At 48.4% G+C, this 17,411-nt stretch overlaps 1 long non-coding RNA gene across 1 annotated transcript in view; it reads left to right on the top strand.

The window, feature by feature from the left end:
- The window catches only part of LOC131278298 (uncharacterized), a 45,093-nt gene extending 28,175 nt beyond the window's left edge, over positions 1-16,918 (top strand). The window contains exon 2 of the long non-coding RNA XR_009185622.1: positions 14,009-16,918. This is a non-coding gene — a long non-coding RNA (uncharacterized lncRNA). The remainder of the gene's footprint in view (positions 1-14,008) is intronic.
- The last annotated feature ends 493 nt before the right edge of the window (positions 16,919-17,411 follow it).

The raw sequence follows: 17,411 nt of genomic DNA, 5'->3' as shown, positions 1-17,411 counted from the left end.
TAGAGCTCTCTCGACATTTAAACAGTGATTAAAATATAATTAAACTCCTTTAAATGAAACATCTAAAGAAAGTTATAAGCCCAAGTGTGGGAAAAAGAGTTTAGATTGTATTTGAACTTGGTATGACCTGTTCCTTATTGTAAATTTGCAGTTGTTCCTTACTGTAGATGTTGCAGTTGTTCCCTATTATTGTAGGTGATATTGCAGTTCTGATAGATAGCAAACAGCTGCTCGGTAGTTTCCAATAACTAAGAGGTGGAAACCAGGGTCGAGGTTCTCCGTTCCAGAAGCTATGAGTCCCCTGGTCCCATTTTTATCTCCTCTCTTGTGTCTTTCTCTCCGCATTGCCTTCCCTTCGAGCCAACCTATTGCTGAGCTGATCTCAGCAACCAAGGTATTAGATATTTTAAAAATGCTTTTAATACCTTAAAAAGATGACATATTATTATTATTATAATTAGAAAACTTTTCCGTATTAACCCCCACAAGGCTTTTAAAAAAATGCCAGTGTCGTAGATCTAAATTTACTTCTTCATTATGTCAGTTCCTCCCCTCCCCTCCCCTCCCCTCCCCTCTCCTCTCCTCTCTTTCCCTTCCTCCCTCCCTTCCTTTCCTTTTTTCACAGCTTGCCTGGTATGCTGGAGGCCTTGCATTTGCCCCTTCTGACTCACCCTCCCTTTCCCTGCCTGCTCTGTGCCCTGGGAAACTGCTTTGTACAGAGGCTTCAACAGAGTCCTTTTCCCTCTGACTTGAGTTGGGTCTGGCCATGGGAGAAATCAGCCTGAGACTGGGGGGTGGGGGGAGGTGGTGGTGGGGGTGGGGAAGGTGAGCTCCATTCCCGCAGGGTCCCCAGGAGCTGGCTGTGCCCCTGGAAGGGGGAGCAGCGTGCCTGTCGCGGTCCCCCCTCCCCCCGTCTCTGGGGCAGTGCTTTTCCCTGCTGCCAGGCCCAGGGTCCGCAAGCTCCCCGCTATTGCTAGCCTCACGCCACGCCACTGTTTCCTGCCCGCCCTCCACGAACAGTCCCGTTCTTACACTCGCCTCGAGTGTCCTGTCGGAGCGCGCTGCCTCTTTCCTGTTAGGATGCCTGCCGATTTTACTTGCCTCACCTGGAGCATCAGGGAGCCCTTCGCTGGCCAGTTAGGGTGGCCAATGCAGGCTAATAACTGAAGGCTCAGAACCAAGGGTAGGGGGCTCAGGAATGCCTTCCAGGGGATTCTCTCCAAGTCCCTTCCTGGGCTAGCTGGCCGGAGCTTTATTTTTTGATGACCGGTGTCCACTACATGGGGGACATGCCCAGCTAATTGCCTCTAATCAATCAGTTTTGCTTTGACTTCCTGTGTCCCTATTCTTAGGCTCCTTAGATAAATAATGCTTGTTTGAGTGTCTGATACCAGAGCCTGATAAAAGACTGTGTCGAATTACATGTTTCTTACGCAAACAATGTAAATCGTTTTGCAAGTGCTTGTTCCAAGGACTTGGTTTGGGTTCAGTGAACTGTAACCGCGTGGGGCAGTTGAGCTAACTGAAACAGCACTTCTTGTTCTCATGGGCTATTAAGATGAGGCTCTGCTGCCTCTGGTGTTAGTTCTGTGTATACTCTGGGTCTCGTGGGTCTTGTGAGTGAGTACAGTCAAGGCGACAGGGCTTTCCCCGGCGGTCCCGCGTGGGATATCTTTGGCCTTTCCGTAAATGGCATTTCTGATGCCCCACCCGCTGGTGCTTCCATAGGAGCGAGAAGGAAGAGGAGCCACGATATAAACGGTCTGTACCCCCGGGTCTGATAACGGCTGGTTCATCAATCAAGGAGCCACTCTTCCAGCAGCAAATCGGAGGATGTCTTGGATTTTGCCGGGAGGTTTGGCCTGTGGTTTCCCTGCCTGTAGGCCTTGGTTGCTCTCCAGGGGGCGCGTGTAAGTCCCATTTGGATGAACCTGCAGGCACTGGCTGGGTCCTTTTTCCTCCAGACTGCAGTGGAAACTAGAAACACAGCCGCAGCAGCAGCACGCCTGGGGGGCTCTCCTTTCCACCCCTTCCGACCTGACAGTGAAGTGCTGTCCCCGCCGCGGCAGAAAGACGCCTGGTACTAGAACAGGGGACTGGCACGTGAGGCCCCGGCTACCTGCCGGGCTCTGTGCCAGGCTCTTGGCAGGTATTCTTTCCCTGGTTTCCCAATGGGTTTAGAACGCTGCCCAGCTGGTCAGCTCACTTCGTCCCTCCCCTCCGAGGCTTGCTTCACGCCTCTGCCTCTCTCCCCCACACCTCTCCCTTCCACCCCTTCACTGATGATCTAGACTTTACTGGGAAAATTGGAGACATCAGAGTTCCTTACGTTCCCACCACCCAGTCCAGTAGCCTGGCCCATCTTCTCTCTCTCCACCCATGGCCTGGGAGGTACCCCTCCTCCTCTCGATGGCCAGGGCCACCCATGGGCTCTGATCCGGTCTCCTGTCTCCTGATCTTTTCAAGAGCATCAGTTTTTCTCCCATGGGTGTGTCAAATAAAAAACAAAGCTGGCCTTGGTAAAGAGTGGCTTTATTTGAAAGGGTTATTGCAAAGGGGGAAAGGGACTGCAGCAATAGAAGAAAGGGACATTGCATTCGGGAGACATGCTGATGGAAGCATCTCGAGGGTTTGGCAAGAAGGGTTTTTTTCTTTTGTAGAGAGGAAAGAACGGGTATAGGGAAGTGGGATGAAAGCTGGTGTGATCAGAGACTGTTTTATGCTGGAGGAGCCTATTTTCTGAGGGGCCCTTAAAGCTCAGGGATCCAGGGGGAGGAGAGTTGCTTAGCAGACATGTGGCTAGCAAGCAGTTTGCACTGATTGATTGGTGGGGTCGAGCAGTTCAGCTCATCTTTTATGAGGCAAAGAATGGGAATGTGCATCTGGCCTTGTCACTGGGAAACAAGGGGACAACTGTGATCTTATCTAAGTCATACCGGGAAGTATGAAACTGAATGTACCCCAGAAAAGATCATGTCCTTAGAGATAATTCATTCCTGTGAGTTTGAACTTATTGTAGGTGGGACCTTTTGATTGAATTCAGTTGGGGGCTCTCTGATTAGATTACTTCAGTGGGGCATGACCCAGGGGGGATCTTAATCCTCTTACTGGAGTCCTTTATAAAAGAATAAGTATGGAGAGAGGCAGCTGCAGAGACACACGAGAGCTCAGAAAGAAACCTCCAGAGTATGAGAGGGTCCCAGAGGGTGGAATCAATGGAGGCATGGAGAGAAGCCCCCAGAAGCTAGAGAGGAAGCCATGGGAACCAAGAAGCTGAAAGCAATGAGACCCAGAAGAACCCAAAGCCTTGATTTGGATATTTTCACTGGTTCAGAACTGAAAGCTTGCAGCCCGATAAATCCCCATTGTAAAAAGCCAGCCCATGTCTGGCTATGTGGCTTTTGGCAGCTTTTTAGCAAACTAAAACAATATGCTAGCTTGAATTCCATACCCGGATTTACTCAAGCTCTTAATATCAAACCATGTCCCTGTGGGTGTGAACCCATTGTAAATAGGACTTTTTGAAGATTTATTTTTAGTTAGGATATGGCAAATGGAACAGGGCCTTAAGAAGGATTACTAGAGGCCTTCTAAGGGGAAGACCACAGGGAGAAAAAGAAGTCAGTGAGAACCTGGAGGAGAAAGGAGAGGACATCACCTGTGTGTGATAGGAAAGCTGAGAAATCATAAGAATGGCCAGCCGGCCAGCCAGCACCAGAATACTGCCGACCCTGGGTGGAAGCAAGTCTTTCACCCTCTGAAACAGTGAGACAATAAATACCTATTGTGGTATTTGTCAGAGCAGCTCTGGCAAACTGAGGCGGTAGTTCTTTGTAGTAAGCCATTTCAAGAAAACAAAGACTGGAGAGGGTTTCTTAATGTTGGCTGTTTTTCAGATTTGCGGGGCTCAGATAAAAGTTTAACACCATCAAACATTGTCAACATTTCTGTTTTCTGAGGCCACACAAGAGTGCACAACTGTGGGGTAATATTGCCCACGTGTAACTTCCCACCTTGGACTTCCTTACCATCTTCCAGGACCTGCACAATTCTGTGAGCTCTTTCAAAGCTGTACTTCTCAAATGAGCTGGCTACCCCTGCTATCTCAGCTTCCCTACACCCTCCCTTTCACCCCTCAACTCCCTAAAATCCAGGTTTTTAATTCTCACAACTCCGTTGGCACAGGTGTTGCCAAGGTCTCTGTGTTAAGCTGTGTTTCCTGGAAACAGACTCTGAGATGAAGATTTGCATGTAGGAAATTTACTGGAAAGATCTTGGGAACAACGCTCTTCAGGAGGTGAGGAGAGCAGGATTGGGCAGAGGGGGTTCAACCATGATGCATTCACTACAGGGACTTCAGCACAACCGGTGGGAAGCTCTGGAAGTGAGTGGTTCTTCATCATTTGCGGTCACCCCTCGGGCTGAAGAGTGGTTTGCTGGCCTGGCGGGGGAGCGGCTGCGGTAGGCCAAGCCGCTGCCCCCATAATAGGGTGGCTGGTCGAACTCACCGCCACCCCTGAAGGGAGCTCGGCATGGGCGCAGAGTGCCCTCGGGTCTCCCCTTCTCGGCAGCCATGCTTCCACGGCCGCCCCTCCTCCCGGATGGCGCCACACGATGCCTTATGGGGCAACACCCTTCTTCTTCTTTCTCCCTGCGCAGGCGCAGGGTGGAAAATTCCAGTCTCCCCCCCCCCACAGCAGCAACAGCCAGGCGCAAGGCGGGAAACTCAAGTCTGCCCTCTACCCCAGCAACAGCAGCCACCAATCCCTAAACCCTGCCACTTCCCCCAGCAACAGCAACAGCCAATCCCTAACCACCACCCCTCCCCCGTCCAGTACCTCCCACTGACCTTTCTCCGGCAACCAATCAGAACAGGGCGTGGCTTCGACCAATCAGCCTTCCCCAGCCCCTATAAAACTGTTGCCTCTCCCTCAATAAAGTTGGACTTGCGTGTTTACCTTGTCTCCACGGTAGTTCTTCTGCCGTGCGCCCTCCAGTCCTGAGAGCCCCCGACAAGGGCCTGGCCTCCCTTGTCCCCAGTTCGTCGCCTGCTTCTCAGGGCAACCCCCTCGTCGCCGGCTTTGCCGGGCGACCCCGTCAGCCGAACCACGCAACCCCTGTGAGACCGACCCCTCGTCCCAAGCGGGACCGACCCCTCGTCCCAAGCGGGACCGACCCCTCATCCGCAGCCAGACCCCACCTCTACCGACCGAGCAAGCCGTCGCAATCATTGTCTGAAATTGAGGTTTGGAGTCCTGGCCTTTGTATCCCTGCATCTTTGTACCCAGCCATTGACTACGGGCTGCTCCCAGGAGGAGGTGAACCCTTGGACAAGGCAGCTCCCTTTGGCCAAAGTCAGTGCCTGGCTGGGGGCTCAGCTGTGAGCCATCAGTGGCCAACACTGCCAGCATTTGGGAGGACAAATGTCTCTGTCCTGAAGGGGAACTGGACAGCACACTCCAGTGTCCACTGCAGTCACCCATTGCCTCTGGGACCCTATATCTACTGCAACATGTTCTGTCCTCATCTCACCTAACTTCTCCGTGGCTTCAACACAGTTGACCATTCCTTCTTTCCTCATTTCCCAGGAGACCACACCTTGGGAGGGATCAGCATCCACAATCACACGGTAGGTGGAAGAATTCGGTTCCTCCAGCACTGTTGCACTGAGGCCCTCAATTCCCAGCTGGCTGTCGGCTGGAGGGCGCCTTCAGATCCTTGCCTCATGGGCCTCTCCAACTTGTTGGCTTGCTTCGTCAAAGCCAAGAAGGCAATTGAGAGTCTGCAGCAAATGGAAACCACCATCTTATGTAACTAATATGGAAGTGACATCCCATCACCTTTGTCACATTCTATGGGTTAGAAGCAAGTTGCATGTCTCGCCCACCCTCAAAGGAAAGGGATTGCACAAAGTGTGAATATGAGAATGTGGGTGTGGTGGGGTAGGGCTCCTTAGAGTGCCTGCCACAGGTGGGGAAGAGCACGGATTCTGGAGCCGGATACCAGGGTTCAAATCCAGCTCTGCCACTTCCCACCTGTGTGCTCTTGGCCGTGTCACTTACCTCTCTGCTTTTGTTTCCTTCTCTGAAAACTGAGGCAAGCAGTAGTATTTGCTTCATAGAGTTGTGGGAATTAAATAGAAATGGAAAGGCACTGAAAACAGTGCCTGGTACAAGCCAAGTGCTAAGTAAGATCGGCTCTTGTCATTCCCCTTCTTTGGTGGCAGTCCAGGGCAGGCCCCTGGGGCAGACAGGGAGGGAGTTGGCCCCTCCCCCCCCCCCAGAGTTTCCTGTTCTGGTAGAATTGTTCAACCCAATCTCAAGTCTGCCCTTGTCATGATTTCTCTTGCTCAGAGACATTTTCCTCAGAGGTTTAAACTTCCTGGCATATTTGTGGTCATACATCTTCTCCAGCTCTGTGGCTCATGAGTTATAGGCTGTAGAAGAGTTCTGATGGGTGTTGCTTGGTCCATGCAGGAACTGTGGCAGCAGCTTCTAGGAACGGGCCTTGGGCACAGGCTCAAGGCAAGGGCAGCCTCTGTCATCTTACCCAAACTCCACCCGAATGACTCCAGGGAGAGTGAGCTTGACTCAGGAAGAAAATCACCTTGGGTTTCCATTACTTGAGACAGTTTCTTTTTTCTCTTCTTTTCTCTTCTTTTCCCTTCTCTTCTTTTCCTTTTCTTTCTCTCTTTTTCTCTTTCTTTCTTTCAGAAGTGGGTTGGCTTGAGCGTTGTCTGAACTAGAGGATTCAGGAAATGAGCTAGTGGGTCAGCAGGCATCGCCCATCTTTCAGTTAAGTCCTCTGCTGGAGAGAGGATGGTAGCAGTTTCCCACACAGTGAACTGGGATCAACTCCTTTCTCTTCCTCCTTCCCCATTTTAAGCACTAAGAAGAGATGGTAATGGCTTAAAATAATGCAGCCTCTCACTGCCGACTGTTTTCCTGTTTTCGCCTTGGCTGGTTTCCAGCTGCTCTCACGCTGGCCCTGAGCTCCAAGCTCGTTCAGAAGTCTGCATCACTCTGACGTGCTTGATCAGCTCTGACCAGGCGGCTTCATGGTGAGGATGAAATTACCTGCCCCAAGAGGTAGCTCCTATCCCAGCCTTAGACTAAAGGTAGGTGGCAGTCACAAAGAGACACACCTGTCCCCACCTCCAGGGGTGGTGTCTCAGGCCATGGGGGGGGTAGCAAGAGCATCACCACATGGGGGGTAAATGAAGGCAAAATGTCCTTTAAGTGATCTCACAGTCCTGGAGTATGGACGGGTTGAACTGGTCAGGAGACCAGTCCTTGAAGATAAGAGCAAAGATGGGGTGAGAATGTTTTGAGAATCGCATGCACAAGTGTATTCCTATAACATTTCTTTTTTTTTTTTAAAATAATTTCTCTCCCCTTCCCCTGCCCCCCAGTTGTCTGCTCTGTGTCCATTCACTGTGTGTTCTTCTGTGTCCGCTTGTATTCTTGTCAGCGGCACCGGGAAACTGTCTCTCTTTGTTGCGTCATCTTGCTGCATCAGCTCTCCGTGTGTGCGGTGCCACTCCTGGGCAGGCTGCACTTTTTTCGTGTGGGGCGGCTGTCCTTGCAGGGTGCACTCCTTGTGCGTGGGGCTCTCCTACGTGGGGGACACCACTGTGTGGCACGGCACTCCTTGCACATATCAGCACTGCGAGGAGGTGTCGGGTTTGAACACCGGAACTCCCATGTGGTAGGCGGATGCTCTATCTGTTGAGCCAAATCCGCTTCCCCTTATAGCATTTCTGTGCTGTTTCCGGCACTGACCCTTCTCTTCCCCACCCACCACTGTAATACCTTTATAAGCCTCTGCCCCACTGAGAGGTGGTGTGGCACTCTCCCCGATCTGCCACCATCGGCTTCCGTAAGCATGACTGATGCTGGGCTCCATGGTTTCTCTGGAACATCAAATCAATTAGACAACCTTTCCAGGCTTGACTCCTGCGTTGCACCATGTCTGCCACCAAGGACTCAGTCCTCGGGGAACCACCCTCTCCACGGTTTGCAGGTGTTGGGGTTTCCAACAGAAGCATGACTCATGCAGCCCTGAGTGGAACAAGGTTTTACTCAGTGACAGTTTGATATTATTTATGAAATACAAAAAGAGACATAGCTTATTTTTGTTAACTGGTCTGTTCCTTTGGGCTTGATAACCCTTTGTTAGGTTCCACTGAGGTGTCTGATTAAATTATGTTAAGATTAGGGCTTTGCCCCCTCTCGATTTAGAGGTCAAGTGGACATCGCCATCCCAGGACCCACAGGATGGAGAAATAAAATATGGATTAGAATGGTCTTACTGGTATTCTACTATAGAACTATTGTGACTCTGGCAATTGAAGAAATTGTATCATTGATGTGAAGACAGTGGCCACAGTAGTTGCTGAGGGCAGGGGGAGGGAAGAAGAGATGTGATATGGGGGCATTTTTGGGACTTGGAGTTGTCCTAAATGATATTTCAGGGACAGATGCTGGACATTATATATCCTGCCATAACCCACTGAATGAACTGGGAGAGAGTGTAAACTACAATGTAAACTATAATCCATGTGGTGTAGCAGTGCTCCAAAATGTATTCACCAAATGCAATGAATGTGCCACAATGATGAAAGAGGTTGTTGGTGTGGGAGGAGCGGGGTAATGTGGAGTGTGGGGTTTATGGGAACCTCTTATATTTTTTAATGTAACATTTTTTGTGATCTATGTATCTTTAAGAAAAGGCAATTAAATAAAAAAATGTAAAAAAAGATTAGGGCTTTGATTCAATGACATCATTAAAGTGCGACTCAGCATTGGGCACTCATTCAATAAGACACAAATGTAGATACACAGAGAAGATACACAGAAGAAGAAAGACAGCTCCATAGACACTGGAGAGGCCCTGGGAAGAGAGATGAGCCATTTGCATGAGAGTTTACAGTTGACCTTACGAAGAGAACAGAGCAGCTGATCCCAGAAAGAAATGAGTCTCAGGATGAGAGGCGAGGCTTATGCAAGCCTATAGCTGAGATCAGAAGAAGCTGGGTCATGGAGCCTTAAGAGGAAAGAGGAAGACTGAATCCTTACAGACAATGCCCGCCATGTTGTTTCAACATGTGGCACAGATTTTGACGAGGAAGTAGCTCTTTTTTTTAAAGATTTATTTATATCTCTTCCCTTCCCCCTCTCCCTGGTTGTCTGTTTTCTGTGTCCATTTACTGCGTCACCTTTGTCTGCTTCTGTTGTTGTCAGCGGCATGGGAATCTGTTTCATCTTGTGTCATTTCTCCGTGTGGGTGGCGCCATTCTTAGGCAGGCTGCACTTTCACGCTGGGCGGCTCTCCTTAGGGCACACTCCTTGCGCGTGGGGCTCCCCTATGCAGGGGACACCCCTGTGTGGCACGGCACTCCTTGCGCGCATCAGCACTGTGTATGGGCCAGCTCCACACGGGTCAAGGAGGCCCGAGGTTTGAACCGTGGACCTCCCATGAGGTAGATGGGTACCCTAACCACTGGGCCAAGTCCGCCGCCGAGGAAGTAGCTCTTAAGGTACCTTGAGTTGGACTCTTTAGGGCCTTGTAACTGTCAGTTTCTACTCCAAATAAATACCCTTTATAAAAGCTAACACATTTCTGGTACTTTGCATCATTACACATTGACTGACTAAAGCACTACCATAGAAAAGAGAGAGAGCAAGGTCAACTTCTCTTGTGGACACTAGTTCCCTGTGGCCAGCAGGTCTCAATCTGTGGCTGAGGCAGAGAGTTGTCCTAGGCACAGCACCCCTTTCTCATGTATATGCTGTGGTGGAGGAACCCCACTCTGCCCCCTTCCAGGGACAGGTATACCACTGGGTGTGCGCCAGATGCCATAAAACATGCCCACTATAACTGGACCATCTCCAGGGAAGGTTTGCACATGCTTGGACCCTTCTCTACTTGGAGACTGGGTTTTATCTCCCCAGGCCCACACACCTGGTCCTGAGCTCAGGAGGCATTTGAGGGTCTCAGGGAAAGTGAGGCTATGACTGCCCCCCTACCACAGTATTTTTTTTTTTTTTATTAAAGATTTCTTTCTTTCTCTCCCCACCCCCTACCTGCCCCGGTTGTCTGTTCTCTGTGTCTATTTGCTGCATCATCTTTGTCCGCTTCTGTTGTTGTCAGCAGCATGGGAATCTGTGTTTCTTTTTGTTGCATCATCTTGTTGTGTCAGCTCTCCGTGTGGGTGGCACCATTCCTGGGAAGGCTGCACTTTCTTTCACGCTGGGCGGCTCTCCTTATGGGGCGCACTCCTTGCGCGTGGGGCTACCCTATACGGGGGACATCCCTGCGTGGCACGGCACTCCTTGTGCACATCAGCACTGCGCATGGGCCAGCTCCACATGGGTCAAGGAGGCTCGGGATTTGAACTGCGGACCTCCCATGTGGTAGACGGATGCCCTATCCACTGGGCCAAGTCCGCTTCCCCCTACCACAGTATTGATGGAAACTTCTGTTGAGTGAGCTGAGGCCTGCTTCCATGAGCCCACACAGCAATTCTCATTCCACCTTCTCATCAGTCTTCCACAAGAGGCACCAGTCATATCCCCAGTTTTTTAAAAAACAACCCTATCCTGTCACCTTTTCCAGAATGTGCTGCAGGCTTTCAGGGTGGTATTAGGACCTAAATATAATTTTCCATATATGCTCTGCCACGGTCTCTAGCGCAGGACCTAGACATACAGTAGTTTCTTTTCCTTTTTGTGTTAAACATTTATTTTGAACTGTTAAAACTTATGGAGAAGTTGTAAGAGTCATATAAAGAACTCCTTTATACCCAGAATCCAGATGCACTGATTCCGCACTTGGCGTTTCTTAAAAAAAAAAAAAAAAAAGATGGGCTGAGTCCCGAGGATTCCCTCCTCCTGCCCACAGGCTGGGAATCTGAGAATGCTGGCACATGCCCCATTAGGAGATGTGTCACACACAGTTACGGTCGGTTGAGTCTGTTATCAAACACAATCTCTAGCTCATTTTCAATTCTTGGCCTCTTCTTTCCAGCACTTGTGCATGTGAAACCTCATTTCAAGACATTTTCCTCTGCGGGGACTATCTTGTTAGTTTTCGTCCATTGCCACAGCTCGCCGAGGTCTTGATGAATGCCATTTTGTCTTTGAACATGCTTGTTGCTCTTCACGGCATTGCGTTCTCTACAGATTGGAAAGGAATGGTTTCCAGACCTTTCATCAGTTTGTTGATTAAATAACTAAAGTGGGGAAGAGGATGTGGCTCAACTGATAAGGCCTCCGCCTACCAAATGGGAGGACCCTGGGTTCAGTCTCTGGGGCCGCCTGGTAAAAAAGAAGAGAAAGTGCCCTTGTGGTGAGCCGAGTGCTCTGCATGGTGGGTTGAGTGTCTATGTGGTGAGCCGAGTGCCTGTGCGGTGAGCCGAGTGCCCACGTGAGTGCCCACGTGGTAAGCCAGTGCCTGTGTGGTAAGCCGAGTGCCCATGCAGCAAGCCAAGTGCCCACGTGGTGAGCCAGTGCCTGCACAAGTGTCGCACAGCAAGATGATGATGCAACAAAAGAGAGACGAAGGGGAGAGTCAAGGTGAAGCGCAGCAGAGACCAGGAACTGAGGTGGCACAATTGACAGGGAACCTCTCTCCACATCAGAGGTTCCCAGAATCAATTCCTGGTGAATCCTAGAGGAGAAAGATGAGAAGAGAAGACAAAAAGAGAAACAGATACAGAAGCTCACACAGTGAATGGACACAGACAGCAAAAACAGCAGGGCAGGGGAGGGGGCGGGGAAGGGGAAGGGGGAAAATAAATAAATAAAGTGCATTTCTTTAAAAAAAAAGAACTGAAATGCTGGATGAAGATGTTAACTAGTTGGTTCTTTGGTCTCTGACCATTATTACCTAGGCTATAGTTCCTCTATATTTCCCGCCTGGCTATCTTTAGGACTGTCACATGGTTTGTGGAAATCCAGCTACCCAGTGTCAATTACCACATTACCCAAATTGTGTCCCTTAAAGGGCTAGCGTTTCATGAGTATTTATGGGTATTCTTCCAAACAAGGATCTTATTAAATGTTTAAAAATGATAGGTACTGTCATCCCCCTCAAGAAAATTCCCTACATGTGTTAACCACAGTCTGCTCTTAAAGCCCTGCAATAATAGTACCTTTTAAAACTAATTTTGTTTAATCAAGTGTTTCACAAAAGTCTTTGAATAATCGATCCCCCTTTTTAGTGTTACCATTTTGAGAAACTAGTATTATGAGAAACTGTGAAGGAAGAGCTAGTCGATAATATCTCACTAATTCATTGCACAAGTTTCCCCATTATGAAAAGAAATTAAGTTGTTCTGACATAGTGCTCACAACCATTCATTTAATAATCAATTATATATATATTTTTAGGAGGTACCGGGAATTAAACCTGGGACCGCATACGTGCAAAGCAGGCACTCAACTACCACGCTACACCTGCTTTGCTAATAATTCTAGATGTTATTTTTTCCTGATGAATCAGTATTAATCTTAATGGTTTAAAGTTTCCTCGATATTGTTTTTTACCCCTTTCTCAAAATGAGTGCCAGCCAGATGGCAGATGAGAAGGAGCTAAGACTCCTCTAGCCTTGAGCCTCTTCCAGAAGCCACATTTGCCGCAGGAAAACAAAGAGGGGCAGGCTCTTTGTGCTGGCTGGAAGGTGTTTTGTTAACTGAGAACCAAGAGAAAGCAAAACTATTTCCCTGCTATTTTTGCTTCTGGCTTTACCATCAAAGAGACTCGTCAGACAGGAAAGGACCGTTGAACAAATGTGTTTACAGGCAAATCAAAGCCAGACTAGCCAGGTGAAGGCGCCACTTGAAGTGGGCTCTCTCCCCCACGCTAGAAGGCTTTGCAGACTTAATCGCAAAAAGGGGGTGGAGTGGGGCAGTGCTGGAGAAGGGCCAGCAGAGCGAGGGTGGCGACAGAGCCGATTGTTGTCCTCACTTCACAAAAATCTTTTGTTTGACTAATTTAGAAACTGTTAACCATGACCCAGAGAATCATTTTGAGTTTAGGGAGACGTGCTGGAGCTGAAAACGTTTAGTTGAAAAAGCAATAGGGAACCTTAGAGAATAGATACACAGGACACATCGACTTCGTCCATGGGCAACTGATTTTCAACAAAGGTGCCGAGACCATTTAAAGGGGAAAAGAACAGTTTTTTCAAAAAAGGGTGCTTCCTGTGTGCTCTCCCTCCCATCTGGGGGCTCCCACAGCGTACACCCCTCCTCCAGCTTCCAAAGGCAGCTAAGGGGACTCTGTTTTTCTCCCCACTTCCAGATATTCAGTTTTCTTTCAGCACTTTATAAAAGACTTGGTTTTCCATCCCTGAGGAGAATGTGACAAAAATGGGGGGCAGCTTGCGGACAGGAATCTCTGCCTTCTGAGTCTTGATTGCTTTCACCGCAGCAGAGTCAAACCCCTTGGGAACGGGGTCTGTCGGGGGGTTTCTCTTTGGGGTGATGAGCGTGTTCTAAGATTGGCTGTCACAACAGTTGCACAACTCCAGGAATATGCGAAACACCACTCAGTTGTACACTTAAAATGGGTGAATTGTATGGGATGTGAATATATCTCAAGCTGATCTATTAAAAAAGCAGAAGGGAGGTTTACCTGACGTTGATGTATTGAGCTGGCTAACCAGCTGTGCCTCTCTTTGAGTATCTCTACTCGGCCCCTTTCCTAGGAGAACCAAGTGTATGTATCTCTTGAGTTCACTGGATTTGAGAATTCCTGGGAGGTCCTTATTTCTCCAAGCAATCCTGGACACAGATCCTTTTGCAGCCTTTACCACCCTCCACACCCTCACCTCCTGCCTCCATCAGGGAAATCCTGAGAGCTGTCAGCCAAAGGGCTGGCAGCAGAAATTATAGGAGAGGGGAGTAGACTATTTAAGGAAAAGGTAACATGGAGTTAAAACCTGGGGAGTGGGCATAAAAGTATGTAAAGCTTTAAGAAGAAATGTTTCTCCATTTCTCAACAGGTGTCAAGGTCATAGAGGAAACTGAGCTGGGAACATCAAACATCTCTTAGCACCTTCATTGTTCTCAGGGCTCGGACGACAAGGAGGACGAGGACGTGATCCCTTTGCTCTAACCGTGGGGACAGATGCTGCAAGAAGACAGTGTTGACAAATGCTAAAATCATAGTTCACACAGGAAGCCGGGGTGGGATGCGGGCTGAAGATGCTCTGAGAGCGGCCTGAGCTCATCACACCGACATCTGCCTTGGTTTCCGGGAGGCAATGACATCCACCTAGCAACGTGACCAGCCTCAAATGCTTCCTCTCTGTTTAGAATGGAAACCATCTGAGTGTGATAGGTCTCTAGTCTTATTTAGCAGATGCAATTTTTGGGGGTCACTTTTAAAAATATAGAATTACTAAAAGGCTAGAAGAAGAAAGGGAAAAATATTTATTTTTTAACAAGTTTGCTTCCAAAGTATTTGGTCCCCTCTAATCACAGCTCTCCATTTCTCTCCTCCTCACTTTTTGGGGAGAATGAAGTTGTGACCAACAAAGCGACATTTCCGGTGACGCTGAAAGCCACCAGCCAGTCTCTGAGGAAATGGTTAGAGGTTTCTCCCTTACAAGGTTTATAATGATTAACTGCTTACAAAGTTGACAACGGTTAACAAGCAGTGACTTGCATGCCCATGACATAGAGCAGCCCTCCACCCGGAGCCTCCATGTTCAGATACAGTTCATTTCCTCACAAGAATAGACAAAGGAGCCACGTGGCACCACCAACCCCTCCCGCATCCCTAGAATTCACTACCCCTAGCCCCCCACCCCCTAGCCATCCCTACTGGCCCTCGGGTTTTACCCAAGCCCCAACCCACTCCCACTGACTAAACATGTTCCCCCCATAGGTGTACTGTATAAATTCATGACCGCCTCTGCCAGAGGAGGACTGAAGTCTCTCTTCAACCCCTCGTTGAGAGAGCTTCCCAATACTTTCTGCCTGCAATCGTGTCAGTCTCTGTGTCCCAGTGAGTGCTGTTTTTTCTCTAACAGAAACAAACTTGGGCCACTAGGACCCCCCAATTCTCACATCTGCCTCTAAGGATGATCAGAGTATCAAACATGGATGAAGAACTGACGCTGAATATAGGACTCCCTGACACTGGGTCTGTGGAAACAGCCAAAGTGCTAGAGTTTAAAAGCCCATTGGGGGAAGTGGATTTGGCTCAACTGATAGAGCATCCACCTACCATATGGGAGGTCCAGGGTTCAAACCTAGGGCCTCCTGACCCGTGTGGTGAGCTGGCCCACATGCAGTACTGATGCACGCAAGGAGTGCCGTGCCAAGCAGCCCCATGCTCAAGGAGTGTGCCCCGCAAGGAGAGCCACCTTGTGGAAAAAAATCACAGCCTGCCCAGGAGTGGCGACGCACTGACAGAGCAAGATGATGCAACGAAAAGAGACACAGATTCCTGGTGCCCCTGACAAGAATGCAAGTGGACACAGAAGAACACAGAGTGAATGGAAACAGAGCAGACAGCGGGGGTTGGGGGGGGGGGGTGTGGTGGGGAGAAATAAATAAAAAATAAATCTTAAAAAAAAAGCCCATTGGTAGAAACTTCTGTCATTGGTCCTTGGGATCAAAGATGGCATTTAATGTTAAACCAAGAACTTATGTATGTATGTATGCATGCATGTATGCATGTATGTGTATATTTGCCAGCTTTGCAGAGAGAAGCGCAGGAGAAGGCACGAAGCAGCCATGACAAAAGCCCCTCCTGCCAGCCTCCCCGAAGGGCCAGCAGAGCTTTGCTAGCCTGCCACCTCCGCTCCAGAAAGGACTGGCAGTGTGGGACTGAGCTACTGAAGTTGGCATCTCTTGAGGGATTTCTCCACTGCCCTGGCAGGTAGGACGAGTCACAAACCCGGAACCAGCAGCCTCTTCTCAAGGCACATAGGGACAAAAAGACTTGCTCCTCATGCTGGAGTAGGGGACAATGAGCTGGGTGACAGGACCCATGTGCTGTCTTCCTCCCTAGGGCCCAGCAGGGAGAACATCTCATCAGCATTCGTTTTTTTCTCTATTTCCCAGCACTCTCAGACCAGAAATCTCAATGCATTTCAACTCCTTCCATCGTTTTAGAAGAGATCAGTCTGCTTATGGTTGGGGGAGTAGGGGAGTTCAGGCCTACAATGTACAGAGTTCCTATTTGGAGTGATGGAAATGATTTGGAAATGGATGGTGGTGATGGCAGCACCAGTTTGTGAGCGTAATTAACAATACTGAAATATATATTTGAATGTGGCTAAAAGGGGGAAAGGTTAGGTTGGACATACAGTATGAGAATAAACATTTATTAAAAAAGTCCATGAGACTTCACAATACCCTTTGATGGTGTTAGATTTAACTGAGATGTCTTTGATTAAATTATGCCAAGATTAGGGCTTTGCTTTGACTACCTCATTAAGGTGTGCAGGGTTGAGTCCTTGCCCCGCCTTGGTAGGTTATATCACAGATGCTCAATTAAGAACACACAGAAGTAGAGACACAGGAGAAGAACACAGAAGAATAGAGACAGTGAGATAGGTCATTAGATACGGCAGAGGCCCTGGGAAGAGAGATAAGCCTGATAGTCTACAGCTGACCTTGTGAAGAGAACTGAGCAGCTGAACCTGATAACAAATGAGCCCCGGGGAGAGAGAGACATCCCTTATACCAGCAGAGAGCTGAGATGGGAAGAAGCTGGGAACATGGAGTCTTAAGAGGATGGAGGAAGACTGACCCCTCGCAGACATCACCTGCTATCTTGCTCCAGCATGTGGCCAATGACTCTGGGTGAGAAAGTACCTCTTATGGTACCTTGAGTTGGACTCTTGAGGGCCCTGTGACTGTAAGCTTTGACCTCAAATAAATACCTTTATAAAAGCCAACAGATTCTGGTACTTTTTCTCAGCACCCCTTTGGCTGAATAAAACAGGTGGTATACGGGAATCTTATATTTTATGTATGATTGTTCCAAAAGCTCATAAATTCTCTAGTAAAAAAAAGAAATTCTGTTAGTGTTGTACAATGGTGAAAAAGTTATTCCCTTAATATCTGGCATTGACATTTATTGACAAAATATTTAGCAATGTAATCAGGAATGTTGTTAATTCAGGGGCTTTTGACAAAATATGGTGATAATAATATAATTTACAATTTAGGCTTCAACTATGCTGTGGTTTAAATTCATACTGGAAGGTTCGAAATTAAATAACTGACATTAAGAAATTTTAATCATCCCTGCTATTCACTCTACAATGAAAACTCAATTGCTCTTTTTCTCTCTCTATTTATCTTGGTTTTTATTTTCTTTTATTCTACCACCCTGAATGATTCTCTTTCCTTTTTCTCTTTACTTGAGATATATATTTTGAAAATCTG

The sequence above is a fragment of the Dasypus novemcinctus genome, chromosome 4 (genome assembly GCF_030445035.2).
Source record: "Dasypus novemcinctus isolate mDasNov1 chromosome 4, mDasNov1.1.hap2, whole genome shotgun sequence".
In the NCBI taxonomy this organism is placed as follows: Eukaryota; Metazoa; Chordata; class Mammalia; order Cingulata; family Dasypodidae; genus Dasypus; species Dasypus novemcinctus.
The sequence above is the reverse complement of the archived record's forward strand: the minus strand, read 5'-3'. Positions and strand labels throughout refer to the sequence as shown.